Source organism: Pithys albifrons, chromosome 1 (genome assembly GCF_047495875.1).
Source record: "Pithys albifrons albifrons isolate INPA30051 chromosome 1, PitAlb_v1, whole genome shotgun sequence".
In the NCBI taxonomy this organism is placed as follows: domain Eukaryota; kingdom Metazoa; phylum Chordata; class Aves; order Passeriformes; family Thamnophilidae; genus Pithys; species Pithys albifrons.
The window spans coordinates 108,302,264-108,317,605 of record NC_092458.1 but is presented as its reverse complement, the minus strand read 5'-3'; the positions used below and the strand labels follow the sequence as shown (position 1 = coordinate 108,317,605).

At 36.0% G+C, this 15,342-nt stretch overlaps 1 long non-coding RNA gene across 1 annotated transcript in view; it reads right to left on the bottom strand.

The window, feature by feature from the left end:
- LOC139680367 (uncharacterized) overlaps positions 1-15,342 on the bottom strand; it is a 37,549-nt gene that overhangs the window by 18,959 nt on the left and 3,248 nt on the right. Inside the window, exon 2 of the long non-coding RNA XR_011699340.1 lies at positions 6,638-6,780. This is a non-coding gene — a long non-coding RNA (uncharacterized lncRNA). The remainder of the gene's footprint in view (positions 1-6,637; positions 6,781-15,342) is intronic.

Sequence of the window (15,342 nt, the reverse complement as noted above, 5' to 3'; positions counted from 1 at the left end):
TTGCAGTTTAACCTTTTCTTTGTTACTGATATTTTGGGGAAGAGATTTTTTTTCCTTTTTATAGGCATTTTTAGTTGATGTTCCATCCAGTTTTATTGATATCATAAATTATTGTATTGGCCTGTAGTGCTACACAGTTAAGGGTTAGAGGTTTGTCATTGTTTCTGTGTATTTATAGCCTAATTCTCCAGACTTCTCCTCCTCTATATACATGATTTGTTCCCAACCTGCATTCTACTGGGGTTGTATTTCACCTTTGAAAATACCTGCATTGTGCTGAAATCTGTATCTGCTTGAAGACTATAAGAAAAACACCATTTGTATACCAAAAACTTTATATATTGCCTTTGAAAACAAAGCCAAGAGACTAAAATCAAAACTAAGATTGTACAATGGCTCAGATGCACTTCCTGAACTGCTTTCGTGCACCAGGGTGAATGGGCACTAATAACCAGACCAGTCTGTACCCAGGTGACTCTTCTGTTCCTAAGGCACCTTCTTTATAAAACAGCAATAATTATAGCTATTTTTGATATTCAGGAAAAGAAAGAAAAATGTTTTAATTTATTTCATTTCCCTGGTTTCATGCATTCATCCTTTTTTGTCTTGGTAGAAGAGATAAATATGTCACTATCTTGGTTACAAAAATGATAATTTTCTTGCTTTTTTTACAATGTGTGTAATAAGTAAATTTAATTTTTTCTTTTCCCATTTTAAATAGTTTTATTAAAAATATGTTGATTAAAAACTAATGAGGAGTGATTTCCACATGGATACTATAAATTCCTTTTTAATTCATATAATTATTTGTTCATTTGTTCATTATCATTTCTGATACTGCAATGTCACATGTTAACAAAGTGAATTTTTTCAAGTAAATATGAATATTTTAATATTTTTGTAACAAAATCCAGGTCCAACAAAAATCTGGTCGATGAAGTCAAACTGCACATACTTATAGATGTTTTCCAGGCAAGACATCACATGCTAATAATTTTTGTTTACAATAGTATCACAACTGCAATCAAAATTGCTTATTGCAAATCATTATTACTGTTTTGATAAGTAAGTAGTAGAATTGGAAGGTGTGTTAGGATGATCCAAAAAGACAATTTCTCTGAAATCAATATACAGAATCACAAAACAGTAGAGACCTTTAGCCATGTAATGAATAAATACATTATTTGAGCTTTACAGAATGACTTCCACCTAACCTGAATGATTTCTTTAAGCCTAATCATTTTTTGTATTGGGCACAATAATTCAGTATAAACATAGCGAAAAACATTCAGGTCAGGAAGTTTAAAGTTACAGTGTTAGCGTAAAAGGAGAACTTATTAAAATTAGTACCAATGAGTTTATTTTTGCCAGAAATTAGCTGGTTGCTGTGATTAACTGTTCTGCTTTCTAATGATAAATTAAATGTTATTGAAAAATAATGAGTTCTCTGAAATATATGCTTGCACAATTTGGTAAGCATTTTATGAGTTTATGAATTTCTGACAGATAGATGGATGGTTTCAAATAATCCTCAGACCAGCACCATGCTTTGAGCTGCAGATGCCAATGGTAATAATTGCAATTTATTATGAATGTGGGAAAATTCTCTCTCTTTTTTTTTTTTTTTCGATATTACCCTACTTCCAAACCAGAGGATTCTTGGATAATTTGGGAAAATGTCTTCTCTGTATTTATGGACTTTATATTATTTTGATCTCCTAAAATGTCTCTTTTTAAAACACCTGAGAAATACACTGGGGTATTGTGCATCCTGCAAGTGTTGCCAGTTTGTTGTAGCCAGGTTACAGAATAAATTGTGTTTATACTCACCTATTTACTACATTCAACATCTTGTAACGTGGAAAATAAGTATATATCGCACACAAAGAGGGATTTTATTGTTATTCTAATAGATTTATCAAAGAATGACCATTAGTCCATTTATAATTTTATTAATAATTATGATTCAAATCATATGCAGTTAAGATTGGTATATATAAAGAGTCAAATATCTCCATGTTTCTCTGGTATACTGTCATACTTCCAGTGTGTTTCTGGGTCCTAAGCTTCAGGCATTGGTTCAGGGCAGGAGAAAAGGATCACAACCTGTCATCAGCATCATAGTCTTTTTTTGAGAGAACTGTGATGTCGATGTGCGTTTCCTTCCTCCTCACTTTTGGGTCTGTCTGGAGTAATTTTATATGTTCTACAATATGATCTATGCCCTGCTATTTCTTCATTGGCTCACATTTCCACTTTACCATGTGTAGTACCTTTAGCTTATGTTAGAGGCACGGTCATTATTTTCTTTGTTATCCTTAAAGCAATGTTTACACTGCTCACATGGTTGCATCCCTTTAATGACCATCGGTGACATGTTTATAGCCCTGTGGCCCCTGGTGTCATCCTGTGCCTATAGTTCCAACACCCCTGCTATCACCCCATGCCCATACTCTTGAACTTTTACTTTATTCTAGGGTGATAAATAGTTCACTGAGTACCTGCTTGCTATTACCCCATACAGTTGTTCACAAGCTACAACAAAGTAGGTAATAGTCATCCGATTATTAGATAATTGTTGGCACCATTAAACAAGACTAAATATGGCTCCAGTTAGGCCAAAAGAAGTCCACACAGAGCCTGATCAGTGTTGGGTTCTGTGTTATTAGTTTAGCACAAAGCCTGTTACAAACAGCACTGTACTTATTAGGCAACAAGGCTACATAGTCCCAAAGCCCTCACTTTACAGATCCAAGCAAGTTTGAATGAAGCATTTCCTTGCTGGTTAGCAGTGAAACATCTATAATGCAGAACACAGAATCCCGTTTACTTACAGTTTTGCAATTATAGAATAGTTACTAAAATAGAATAACAGAAAACATTGCTATGGCCATACTCAACAAGAATCATGAATACTCCTGTTTCTCAGGCTCCTTTGTTAGCTTCTGTTATCTGTACCCAGGCTGGCACACTAGAGAGAGCTCTTAGATCTGAATGTTTTCTACTTGAACTGCAAATGTTGGTTAGAGAAGCTGATTGGAGCAGTTTCTTTGGCCCACAATCAAAGGACCTGGGTTTTTTTCCTCTTGTTTACCTACTCATCATTTTCCTGTGTGAGAGCACTGAGACATTATACGGTGCCAAGAGGATTATGTAATCGCTTTCCCCCATCCTCCCTAAGTTTACTTGATTAACATTTTTATTGCATATCTTAATTAGTGGATTCCTAGCTTTGGGCTCCAGGCTACTTTCCTCTCCTTACAGCCTCCTTTGAATGCATTGATTTAATTTTTAAAATTCTGTAACATGAGAAAATTTAATGGTTTTAAATATTTGGTTTGTTACAACTTTGTATATAAATTACTGTTATAACACATTAAAAGCTATTTGAGAACTTATTTCTGAGATGGAACAGCTTCTTCCTTCACATTCCTTTCTATTTCAGGAAACTTGTTTGTATGATCAAAAAAAATAAAAGTAAAAATTAGATGTCCTTAATGTGAGGGATTTAGAAATAACTTTTGTCATTGGAAAAATATGGAGACATATTCTTGCAAAAATGAAGGGAAACAGAGGGAAGTATTGATCCCCTTCCAGCTCAAGAGTCATAGATGTAGATATTTCTTTGTGTAGGTCACTTGAGGAATTGATCTGGAAAGCAATGTCAAACCACTTCCAAATCTGTAGAAAGCAAAGCTGAAGTGAGTGTGGCTTCTTTTTAGACATTCGTTCACTGGTTATAGAACTTACCTGTAAAATTATTTTTGCAGTTACTTGAGCATACTTTTCTACCCTGGATGGTGTTTGCTGATCACCATATTGCAGCATATTCTGGTTTAGGGCTTTTGTGCTCTGTTTCACTGAATCTTTTGTACATTTTTAAAAACTATTTTAAAATTATCTTTGTACTTTTGAAATTATTTTTAATGGACCAGGGACTTGAATCCTACCCTGACAACAGTTCTATCAATATGTTGGTTGTCATTCTTGCATTGTCACTTTCTTTGTCCCTCAAATATTTCACAATTTGGAGAACAAGGGAACAGCTTCAAAAGAATGCTTCAGGATATTTGAGGTGACTAGATTAGGTTGTTCCTTGCAACTGGTGACTCCTGGGCACTCTGTTCCCAGAGAGACTCTTCATGGTGGGGAGGGGAATGCCCTTCATGCCCACTATGTGCTTGCAAATCCAATGTAATGCAGTTCTTGTGGATCAAGCCTAAAGCTACTAGAAGCCTGTAATGCAATGAACAGATCCATTTCCTGATTTATTTTTTCAATGTACAGAAAATAATCAGAATTTTTACACTTGTCCTGTTTAGTGAACTGAAAAGGTCTTTTTCGTGTGTTTTCCCTTTCTAGATAAAATTGAGGAAGCATCATTTTCTTCCTGTGGAGTTATGCAGCAAAATTATGTCCTGGGATCTGTAGATGTGTGTGATAGAATCCCCTCGTGTCCCTCATTTCTTTCTATGCTACAAATCAGGCAGCAATAAATATAATTTATCCCCAAATCACTTCTCATATTGTTATGCCTTTAAAGGAACTTTGAGCTTGGCACATATGTGGGGCTCTGCATATCTTTCATCCCAGAAACAATTTCTTCTTTGCAAAACTATCTGGCTTGTTTTACATGCAAATGATCCCATAGGATGGAATGGAGCCAAGTGTTGTATTGGCCAAAATACGAGGTGATGGGTATAATTGGGACTTTATTTATTATGTGACTTGGCATTATGATTTCTGAATTATCTACATAGGCCTATACAAGCCATATAAGAAAAGGCACCTGCTAGCTGGATTTTGTGCCTGGAATTAATCATCCATATGTTACTTCCTGTCTCCTCTCCTTTTCTGCTCTTGTCCTCTCCTCTCCTCTGCTTTGGAGTTGACTGGACTGAGAACCTGTGACATGGGAAGTATCTTTCTATGTGAAACCAGAGGGAAGATTATAATGATTGTAAATCATTACAAAGGAACTATTTCTCTAAGTTTCAATTTACTTTGCCAGCTAATTCCACATATCAGAATAGTTTCAGGAGAGGAAGTATTTCAAAACTCTTGTCCACGGATGATGGGAATCAAATTCATTGCTTTTAGTACTGATTTTGAAAAGGGAAAAATCCCTTTGTGTATGTATGTTCTTGCATTAACTCAGAGAACCACATTTAACAGATTCTGTAGAAATGTTATGTTGGGAAATAATATATTCAGAGGATTAATAATACCAAACATTAGTTCTATATATAAAACCCCCCTGCAATAAATTATTCAATTAAATCTATTTTTTCTGCATTTAGATTATGAAAACACTTTGACTTCCAAAAACGTTTTGGTTACTCAGAATAAATCTTGTTTATCAGATTGCTTAAATATTCAATATTCTCTGTGTAGCTACTACCTTTTCAGGATTCCTTGATCTAACAAGTGTCAATTTTGAACCTGCTTTGTAAATAATAATATTGTGCACACTAAAACTGTGTAGTGGTACAGTTACAGTACTATGAAAATATCAGCTTTTTCTATAAATTCATGAACTGCATATTAAAATGTAATGGATCTCTTAGCTTTACCAAATTAGAAAGGAAGCAATTGGGAATCTAGCCCACAGGATCTTAAACACAGATTGTGCTGCAACCTTTCCAGACAGTCACAGCACTTGAGGTTGAAACAAGTTTTCTAATGCACTGCACAATTTTAGTCTCAACAGACAGTCTAAAAATAAAACCATTGAAATATCTTCCTGCCTCCCAGAAAGTGTTGCAGATATTTCAGTAGTAGGGCTCAGGGTAAAAGGCATCCAGACCTGGTCCCAGCCCAGTGATGACAATGATATTTCACATATTACTCTGATTACACTTCATGCCTGAAAGTTCGTGGAAATACCAGTTTAGCTCATCAGCATGTCTACTCAAAAAGAATAAGGCAAACAGAGAAAGGAGTGAGATAGAGAGGAAGAACTACAATTATTGACTTTGAACAATGAATTCTGAGACTGTCTATAAAAAGTCATTACTGGAAGACTGAGTATAATTATGGTTTTTAAAAGGAGAGAACAATGAATATGTTTTATCTTCTCTTATTTGACAAAAATAAAATATTAAAAAACATATAAAAACATGAGAAATTGAACAAATTATGACATTTCACATTTTTTTACTATTAAAAATATATGGAAGTATACACCACTCACCAGTACCATAAACTCCAAGAAATCTGGTTAACAGGTTTTTGGACACAGGTCAGAGAGAACTTGGAGTGACTGGGAATTCATTTATCCTACAACAATGTATAATGCAATTATTTAGCCAAAGAACTCTGGTTGTTTTGAACATTGACAGTAAAAATGGGAGTGAAGGAAAAAGGTTGAATTTTATAAATATTTAGTGAACAAACTCATGAGGTGTCTTGAGATTGAGGTCTGACCAACTCAAAGTTGTTTGGTGAGAACTGGATCCAAGAAAATTGTATATACCTCAAAGTTAGTTTGTTCAGGAAGAAAGAAAGAACACTTCCTCATTTTATTTCAAATTTCTTCTTGTACAAGTGAAAAACTCTTTAACTTTTACAAAGCACAGAAAATAACTCTTGGTTTACTAGAGCAAGGAAAGAGGCAAGAAGAACCTTCTTCATTTACCTTAACAACATTCATCAGGGTGAGAGGGTACACCTCTTGGATTTGTCCTTTAGCTCAGCAGGATTGTCCATTGGGCAGAAGGTGATCACCTCTACTACCAGAGGTCTGTCTAAGAACTCTTTGGTGAATTCATTCAGGCAGGTCTGGAAAAAAAAATCCAACAGAGTTACAAATACTGATAATTATTGACATTTCAAGTCGCATACTTAAAAGCAAATTGTCTTATTATTTGATAATAACAGTAGATTATTAAATGCTACTACATCTGATAAAGAGCATCACAGTATGTCTCCAGTCCTTCGTGAGATATATTAGAAAAAAAAAGGCATGGCAATAACTTCAGAAACTAAAATGTGTCTGTCCCTACAAACATAATTTTCCTTAAGGCAGACTGACAAACTTTTCCGAAGTCACTGATCTTACCAGTTAAAAAAATGCTAGCAATAGATTTCTTGTCTTCATTCTTCTTTTTAAACTTATTATTTAACTAAACTTCTTCCAAGCATTTTGCTCAGTTTATCCCGTACTTTTTCCACTTTCAAACTTTAACTGAAAGAGAAAGGTCTCCACATAAATTACATCATCTGGAAGCTGTCTTCTAAATTCAGCCTTTGCTGCAATGTTTTCCTATAAAGGTTTGTCACCTACACTGTAAATCCTTTTTAAGCCAAAGCACTAAGTTCACTGAATGAACGTAACTCCAATTAACTGCAGCCTGCTGGCTCAAAAGCTATTTGGTCTTTCGTTAATTACTCAGGTAAACACAGGAGAAAGCTCTTTTAGTTTGCCTGAATTCACAGAACAAACAACCTCCCCCACCCCATCTTTGATGAGCCAAGACAGTCTTGTCTTTTGATGCTTATCACTTGGCTTTTCAATAAAATGTAATTAAAAACAAAAGCAACATCCCCCTATAACCAACCTGAGTTGCAGCTAATTGTCAGACTTTCAAACTTACAGTGCAAAGCTTATTGCACTTTAGGTCACAAGACTATTTGTTTAATCTCCTTCCATGTGAATTGACTCTCCTGAGTCTCACATTGGGATTTCTGGAGGTGAAATTGAGTTACAGAGGCTTGGAGGTTTTTTCCACTTGGTTTTGTATTGAACATTTGCAAAATCGAAAAGATTATGCATGTTTCTATTCAAAGGCATAAATCAAGTCTTCTAGAAATCCAGAACTATTTATGATGTTTAGCAAGCCGTTTGATAATCCATTCTGCTTTTCAAGATGGAGAAGAAAAAAGCTAAACTGTTACTTTTTATCTTAATTTAAGGTTAATTCAAATTTCCCACTGAATTAGAAAAGGGGTAGGGGCCATTAAAAAGTGTGTAAATATAAAAATATGAGTAAATCTAATATGCTAGTCAATGGAGGGGAACTCAAGCATCCAGTATGATCATGCCAAGGAGCCAATCTGAAGCTACCAAGGGCTTCAGAAACTAAATTGAGCAATGATATGGGCATGCAAGAAGTAATTACAAAAATTAATGGACTGTTATTCATCTAGGGTTTTTTTTAATGTTAATGAACAAATTAGTCTTGCAAGTGAGTGTATCACATCTGTTTGTGCCTACATACAGAGAAACACATCCACATGTCACACAAGCTGGCTTGATTGCACTTTGCAGGACATATTTGTATACATTTTATCACCGTTTCTGTAAACAGCAGTTCCTTTCAGTATGTTCCATGCTCTCTGCCTGGGTCTTAATGGAAGTGTTAATTAGAAGCGCAGTAGGGAAACAATTTATGCTTCTAAACATGTCTTGTGTGTGGAGTTTGAGTAATGAGAAAAAACAGGCCGGAACATTTGTATGAACAGATACTAATTACGGTTTCTGAGTCTAACATGCTCACTGTTACTGCCAAGAGCACAGCACTGAATTATGAAAAAGACAGATGATAAGTGATTCAAAAACAGGGGCCAAAGTCCCAGATTTCCATAAAAGTAAATTTACATGATAAGCTGAAGGTAGAATGATGGTTTGCTTCTGTAAAACCTCATTCTGCAGTGTCTTTGACTTGCTCCATGTTCAGGATCTACTGAAGTGTCTGTAGACTTACCATGATGAAATTCTTAGGTATCAGTGGCAGGATGTTACCTGATCATGACTGCTGTGCCTGAAACGTAGTTTGCATGTGTCCAATTCACCCTTCCACTGCCAAAAATCAGATTCAGATGTGCTCAGCAAAGATTTTGGCCCTGTCCTATGTTTCTGGCATTAACTGAGAATCTATCAGGTTAACAGGATAGACTTTTGTATGATTAGCTGAAGAACCTACACTGGCATGTTTAGGGATAATTAACTTTAATATAATTAACTTTCTAAACCAAAGTGTGCTTAAAAATTATAGTGAATTTGGTGAATAAAAATTTCAGAATCACAGAAGGGGAAGAAAAATGATAAGGGAAAATGTAAAGGGTAATTGGTAATGCAAATGGCAAAAAGTAAAGGACAGTAGAAAACAAAAGATACTAACATTGCATGTGGTTTCTTATTGCTTGCAAAATTGTAGACTATGCAACAAGGCTAATGAGAATAGTTTGATTATTTACCACTTGGTTTAGTGTTTTGTTTGGGTTTTTTTGGTTTTGGTTTTTTTTTTTTTTAACTGGAGTCCATATATCACACACGGTTGGAGTGGAACAGTGGGTGTATGTATGTAATTTTCTGTTGTTTAAGTACAGTATTCACTAGAAATTGAAAACTTTCAGCTTGCTTTAACTTTCCATACAGCCAAAGTGATCAGCAGATCAGTCATCCAGGAGCATGATGAGTTGCTATGGAATGACATTTTCTACTTAGTTGTCTGGCGCCTGTAAACTGCTTTTATGGAGTGGGATGATACAGGCTTTCCTCTCTTCTCTCAGAGGTGTAGTCAAACACATGATTTTTTACAACCAGAAGTAATACAGATTGCCTTTAATTTTTGTTGTGATCCCTACTGTATTTTTTTAGTGTGTAGTTGTCACAATCAAAAAGCTTTAGATAAAAGTGAAATGAAATTTCACTTTCATAGATGCAGTGCATGTATATATATACATGTACATACACACATGCATGCATAATATAGAATAATGAAGAATGATATATATTATATATATATATATAATGAAGAATAAACATTAGATTTGTTATTAACTCTACACAAAACTCTTTTCTGCTTAACTATAGGGATTATATTTTTCTAATTTGCTCACTGTTCTTTTATCATGGAAATCAACAGTGAAACCATTGGCTAGATTTGGACCAAGTGAAGAATCTTCTAAGGTCCAACCAAGAACTTTGATATCTGGCTTGTAAGATGAATGTAAAATGTAAAATACTGCATATCAAATTCACAGTAGGTCCTTGAAGGGAAAGACACAAAGTGAAATTAGGGTTCCAGGAATACTTGATTTCAAAACAATACTTCAAGGGGAGGTCTCAATTCAGACAATAAATTGAAAAATGGAGGGCAAAAAAAGTGATATTTCACGGTTAAACTCTGAAAAACCAAAGGAATCCTTGCTTGGAATCACATCTAATGTCATTTTGTACTGAGGATACAGTTTGCCAGTTTGGGGGAATTCCCATAACCTGCTACACCCATGATTTTTAAAGTGTCCTCTTTCATTTTCTAATGGTGATGAAAGAGAACCAGCAGATGACAGAAGCAGGTGGACACTGTCCCAGTACATTCTAAAAACAGCTATCAAACTGTGTGGTTTCAAGAAAGAAAGACAGAAGATAGGTGGATATAAAAGAAAGATGAGAGGGGTAAATGGAAGAAAAGGTAAGAAAGGAAGGAAAACACATGAAATGTAGACCATGAAATGCTGAATGCCAGAGGAAGCAAAAAGAATTTATATCCTCTTCATTTTTCAGTTGTTCCAGCTTCTGACCTCATGTTTTGGGGCTTTCACATCAAAATTTTAATCATTTGGTGAGTTATTAAAATGCAGAAATTCCTCTCACCCCACTGTTGACAATGACAAGGTAGAATGTTAAACCAGCACTAGTCACCTGTTTTCTCTCTAGTGAATGAAGAGAAATAGGCATTTTTAAGGCATGATTTATCTGACCTGTTTTAGGCACTTCCATTAGCATAAGACAGATTGTGGCATGGAAGTGTTTGCTTTTCTGCATTGCCTGGACCTTTCTCACATTACTGCTTCATGTATAAGCAGCTACAATAGATTAGACTACTTAGCTCTTTTGTTCTGCTGCATTTAAACAGTTTGGTGGCTTGTAATAGTTGACTGGGAGTAGCTGAGGGGTTTGGCTCACTGTCAAAATTTCTCAAAGTTGGTAGAGTCCCAAGATATTTTTTTATTCTTCCATTTTCTGGGCAAAATGAAGCACTAAAATTAAAGATATATTTCAGGTTCACCAAAACATTTAACATATTCTAAAGAAAACACTTGGGTTTTAACCGTTGTCAGCTCTTGAAAATATTTTTATGGCACCTCTAAAATACATTAAAAAATCAAATCCTTTTCAAATTAAGAAGACATTGCCTTTTGAAGTGTTCTGGTAAATTTGACTTAATTTTGGCTGGGCTTTTAAAAGTATTTTTGGCTAGTAAAAGATTTGGAGGGGAAAAAAATGATCAGCACTAATGGCCAGATTAATCATGCCTTTTTTTTTTTCAAGCTTGATCCTCTTTTGCAAAAGTCTCAGTTGTATGTCTGTGAAATGATTGCTTGCCTTTGCTGTGAGTTGTGGCCAATTCGCCTGTGCAGTAGCTGGCAGCCAGGCTCTGCTGCAGAATGGGTCTGCCTTCTGTATGGAGCTCAGAGCCCTGCTAGGTCAGCTAATTAGGGTGCTAATTGCAGTAGAGGACAGCAGAACTGTGAGGAGGACCGAGGGTGTTCAGTGTTTGGAAGAAACAGATTCAGTGAGTTAATCTGAAGCAGCAAAGAACCTCCCCAGCCTCCCGTACTGGCAGAGTGGTTGGGATTGTTGCTGGGACATGTAACACCTGTAGCTGATGCTAAGAAAGAGAGACAGGCTCAAATCCTCCCCTTAGAAGGGAGCAAAGGCTGTTCTGGCAGGGCAGTGAGGTTGCAGTGGCAGTGGGCTGGGGAACAGGCAGGAGCTGTGGCATCACAGTGGGAATCCTGACTGTGATCCCAACACACAGCAAGGAGGAAACACACCCGGTGTTAAACCAGGCAGAAAGAGGCACCAGTGAATAGCCGTATGACATAGTTGAGACAAAGATAAATACATATAGGTGACTTGTCCCCGCTAGCAGCTGCTTGCTCTGGAAAACTAAGCATCTCTATTTCCCATGTTCCAGCGTGACAACGTGGGGTATTTCTTTTTAATTATTCTAATTCTAATGTTCTCTAGAAGTCACCTCTGTTTCTATTCATATCTTTGCAAACAGAACTAATATGCCTTTTTTTTTTTGGCCCATATTTTGCCTGTAACTATCTGCCAGGTAAATACCATAATGACTCATTCTTTGTGTTAAAACTTGGGCTTCCCCAGTTTTACTGGCACTCAAGTGTTATTAGCATAATGTATTTTTAGTGAACTCTGTCAGCAGAGCACTGTATGGCTAATCAAGCAGTCACTGGGGATAAATGGTAGACTTAATATTCTTATCAGGCTACTGGAGCTTAGAAGTTACTGACCCTTGTTCCACTTATATCAAAGCCACTTACAATGCTACTAGCTTGTAGCAAATTCATTTTCTGTTCATGTCTGATTGCCTACGATGGTGCCTAGAAACAGAAAACAGAAAATGGGAAGGGCTGAGGATCCCTGTTGCCCAAGGCCTTAATGCGATTGCAAGATATTGATCACATTCGATACTTTAACCTAATCCTCACAGTTTCACAGGCTTTGCAAAAAATGTTTCTCATAAGCACATTTTCAATTACATTTCAACCTTAGTGGTTCAGAAACACCATTCTTTAAGAGGATCTATTTAATATGGGTAGTAGCTGCCAATTAAACTAGGGATTTTATTAATTTTCACTAGTATTTAATCTTGTCTTGTGTCCCTGTGAAAGCTGAATAGTTTGGGTCAAGGTAATGCCATGGATCAAACCTAGGAGCTGCTTCCTCCTAGTGCTCCGCCTTTCCCCCAGGAAAGATCAGGAATGATTGCAGATATAAGTGACAACTGCCCAAGCACTGAAGTTTGTCCTGTGGTGCCTGCTGTGTCCTGCCATATTTTCCCATTTCTGCCACAGTTTCCCCATTTCTGCCATTTCTGCTGCACCTTTGTCTGGGCCCCTTCAGCCCCTCCATATCAGTGTCACTGGCCACATCACATTTATTGATCTATGTTTTGAGCAGTAGATTTGGTATGAGATATGTTTTTTCTCAGAGAGGAGATACTGCAGCCAAAGGCAAAGCAAATAATTCTTTTTGATACTAAAAGGAAGAATATTGATGAAAGGAACTGTACAGACTGATGCATACATACAGATATCTTAAAAATATTTGTCTTGAGACAACCATTAGAAATCATATAAAAATGGGAAGAACAAGTGTCTTATTCTGTAAGTTTGGGTTTATTTCTGGTTTTTTTGGTTGGTTGGTTGGTTTTTTTCTGGTTTTTGTTTGTTTCCTTCTTTCTTTTTGGTTGGTTGGATTTTTTGGTTTGGTTTTGGAGGTTTTGTTTGGTTGGTGGCTTTTGTTTTGGTTATTATTATTTATTGTGACATATAGGAACCATAGTCTTCCATTGTTCTGAGATCCTAGGCCAACTAGAAGCTATTCAGAATTCTTTCATGGTAGGTCCAGAAACTCTGTTGCCTTTCTGGATGGAACTCTGCTTGTGCATCTGTGTGTGTGACTGCGTGTACATTTTTGGTCATGCACATGTGGGCACATGTATGTGTCTGCCTTCATACATGTCTATGTGTATCCATGACTCTGTGCCTGCCCAGGTGTGCACATATCTGTGTGTTTGCCAAAACTTGGGCTCTTTCCCTGCAGCTACTTGTGCTGGATAACAGCAATTTACATTGAGCTACTGATAATCTCTGCTAATATCTTGTCACCTACGCTCCATGGGATGATTTGTCTGTGTTCCAAAGTCCCTCTTGAAGTTTGTCTATGCTTCAGTGAGATTAAAACATATACATTTTGCAGAGAAAAGGATTCTAGCAGCAAATATTTCAAAATGAGGATTTTTTCGTGAGGCATTTCTAAAATCAGTTAATTGGTCACTGGGTGACTTAAGGTAGTTAACATAGTAGCCTACTTAAAGGCTAGAGGCCATGATACACATTTCTGCTGCAGACTTTGGATGTTTCTGCTTTGCCCTAAGCAAATCTAACATTAAAAGACTGGCAAATTTTAAAATATTGATTGTGTTGTTAGTGAATGTAAGTTTGACTGTCCTACAGTAACGTCGTTCCTTTGAAGGATGGAAGAAGCACAGCAGTTAATGTCCTGTTTATCCAGGGTAAACAACTTTTATCCAGCATTATTGGCTGCTGCTAGTTATACAGTAATCAAATAAATGTCCTAGTGATCTGAAGGTAAATATACTTTAGGAGAAATCTCAAAGGTTTCTGAGATTAAATAAGAACTAAAGAGACAAAATTACACAGTTGTAAAGTGTTCTGTTTAGGAGTTACTACTTCATCTGATCTTTGTCTAAGTGAAACAATTTCTATATAGTTTTCATTCTGGTCTTATCTTGGAAGTGAAATAAACTAAATGAAGCTCAGTTTAAATGAATTTTTAAGTTATCAGTGAATACTTTGAGTTTAATGTGATTTATCAAAGCCACAGCAAATGTATTTCCTCTCTTTAGATCACTCTTTTTGAGTGATCTTGACCAGACAAATTAGCAAAACTATTCAAAAGTACTCTGAACAAGTCACCACAGGATAAGCAAGTTACAGATTTAGTTATTTTGAAATGATTTTGAGCATTCTACTATCCAAAGTAAATAAGATAACTTACTCCTCACATCTGCTGCTAAAAAATTGGGAAATTTCAATGGAGTATCAAACACACCATGAATGCCTGGTCTAGCTTACTTTACAGTAGCTTATACCTGTAGTTTTACACTGACACCTCAAGCACCACTCAGGAGTCAATGAACACCATAAACTTCTCACTTCTCAGAAAATTTCATTTTTTATTTTATCATAAACACTTTGTTTTGCAAGTACTGCAGTTAGTATGAAATTTTATGTTTTCATACAAGGAAGGAATTAATGTCTTCCCTCCTCTTCTCTTCCTTTGATTCTATTCTGCTGAGATGTGTAAGAAAAATGTATTCATAGCATAGGTTCAATTGTTTCAGAAAGTTAAAAAAGTATTTAGAATAGCTAGGGAGTTGTTTAGCTATTCCCTTTCATCAGCCTTGATGTTTTAGAAGCAGTAATATTTCTCAAAGAAACAATTTTTCCTCTCATTGATTATGTGACATTTGGGGAACAAAGATAATAATTTCTTACAATTGTATCATGCCTTCCATCCAAATGATTCCTTATCTTTTCACCAGTTGTATACTGCATGGTGCTACAAACAGCTACAAAACCAGCTGCCTAAGGTAAAGGACAGAAATAAACTCAGATATTTATATCTCCTTTTCAAAAGACCACAGCTTTGCATTTGTGGAAGCACCTGTGGCTCTTGTTGACTGTGATGGTGACAACTGCCACCCTTGGGAAAGGAGTCATGTTTTACGTATATATAAAAAACCTGCTCTCCAGTCTTGCTTAAAAGAGTCACAAAAG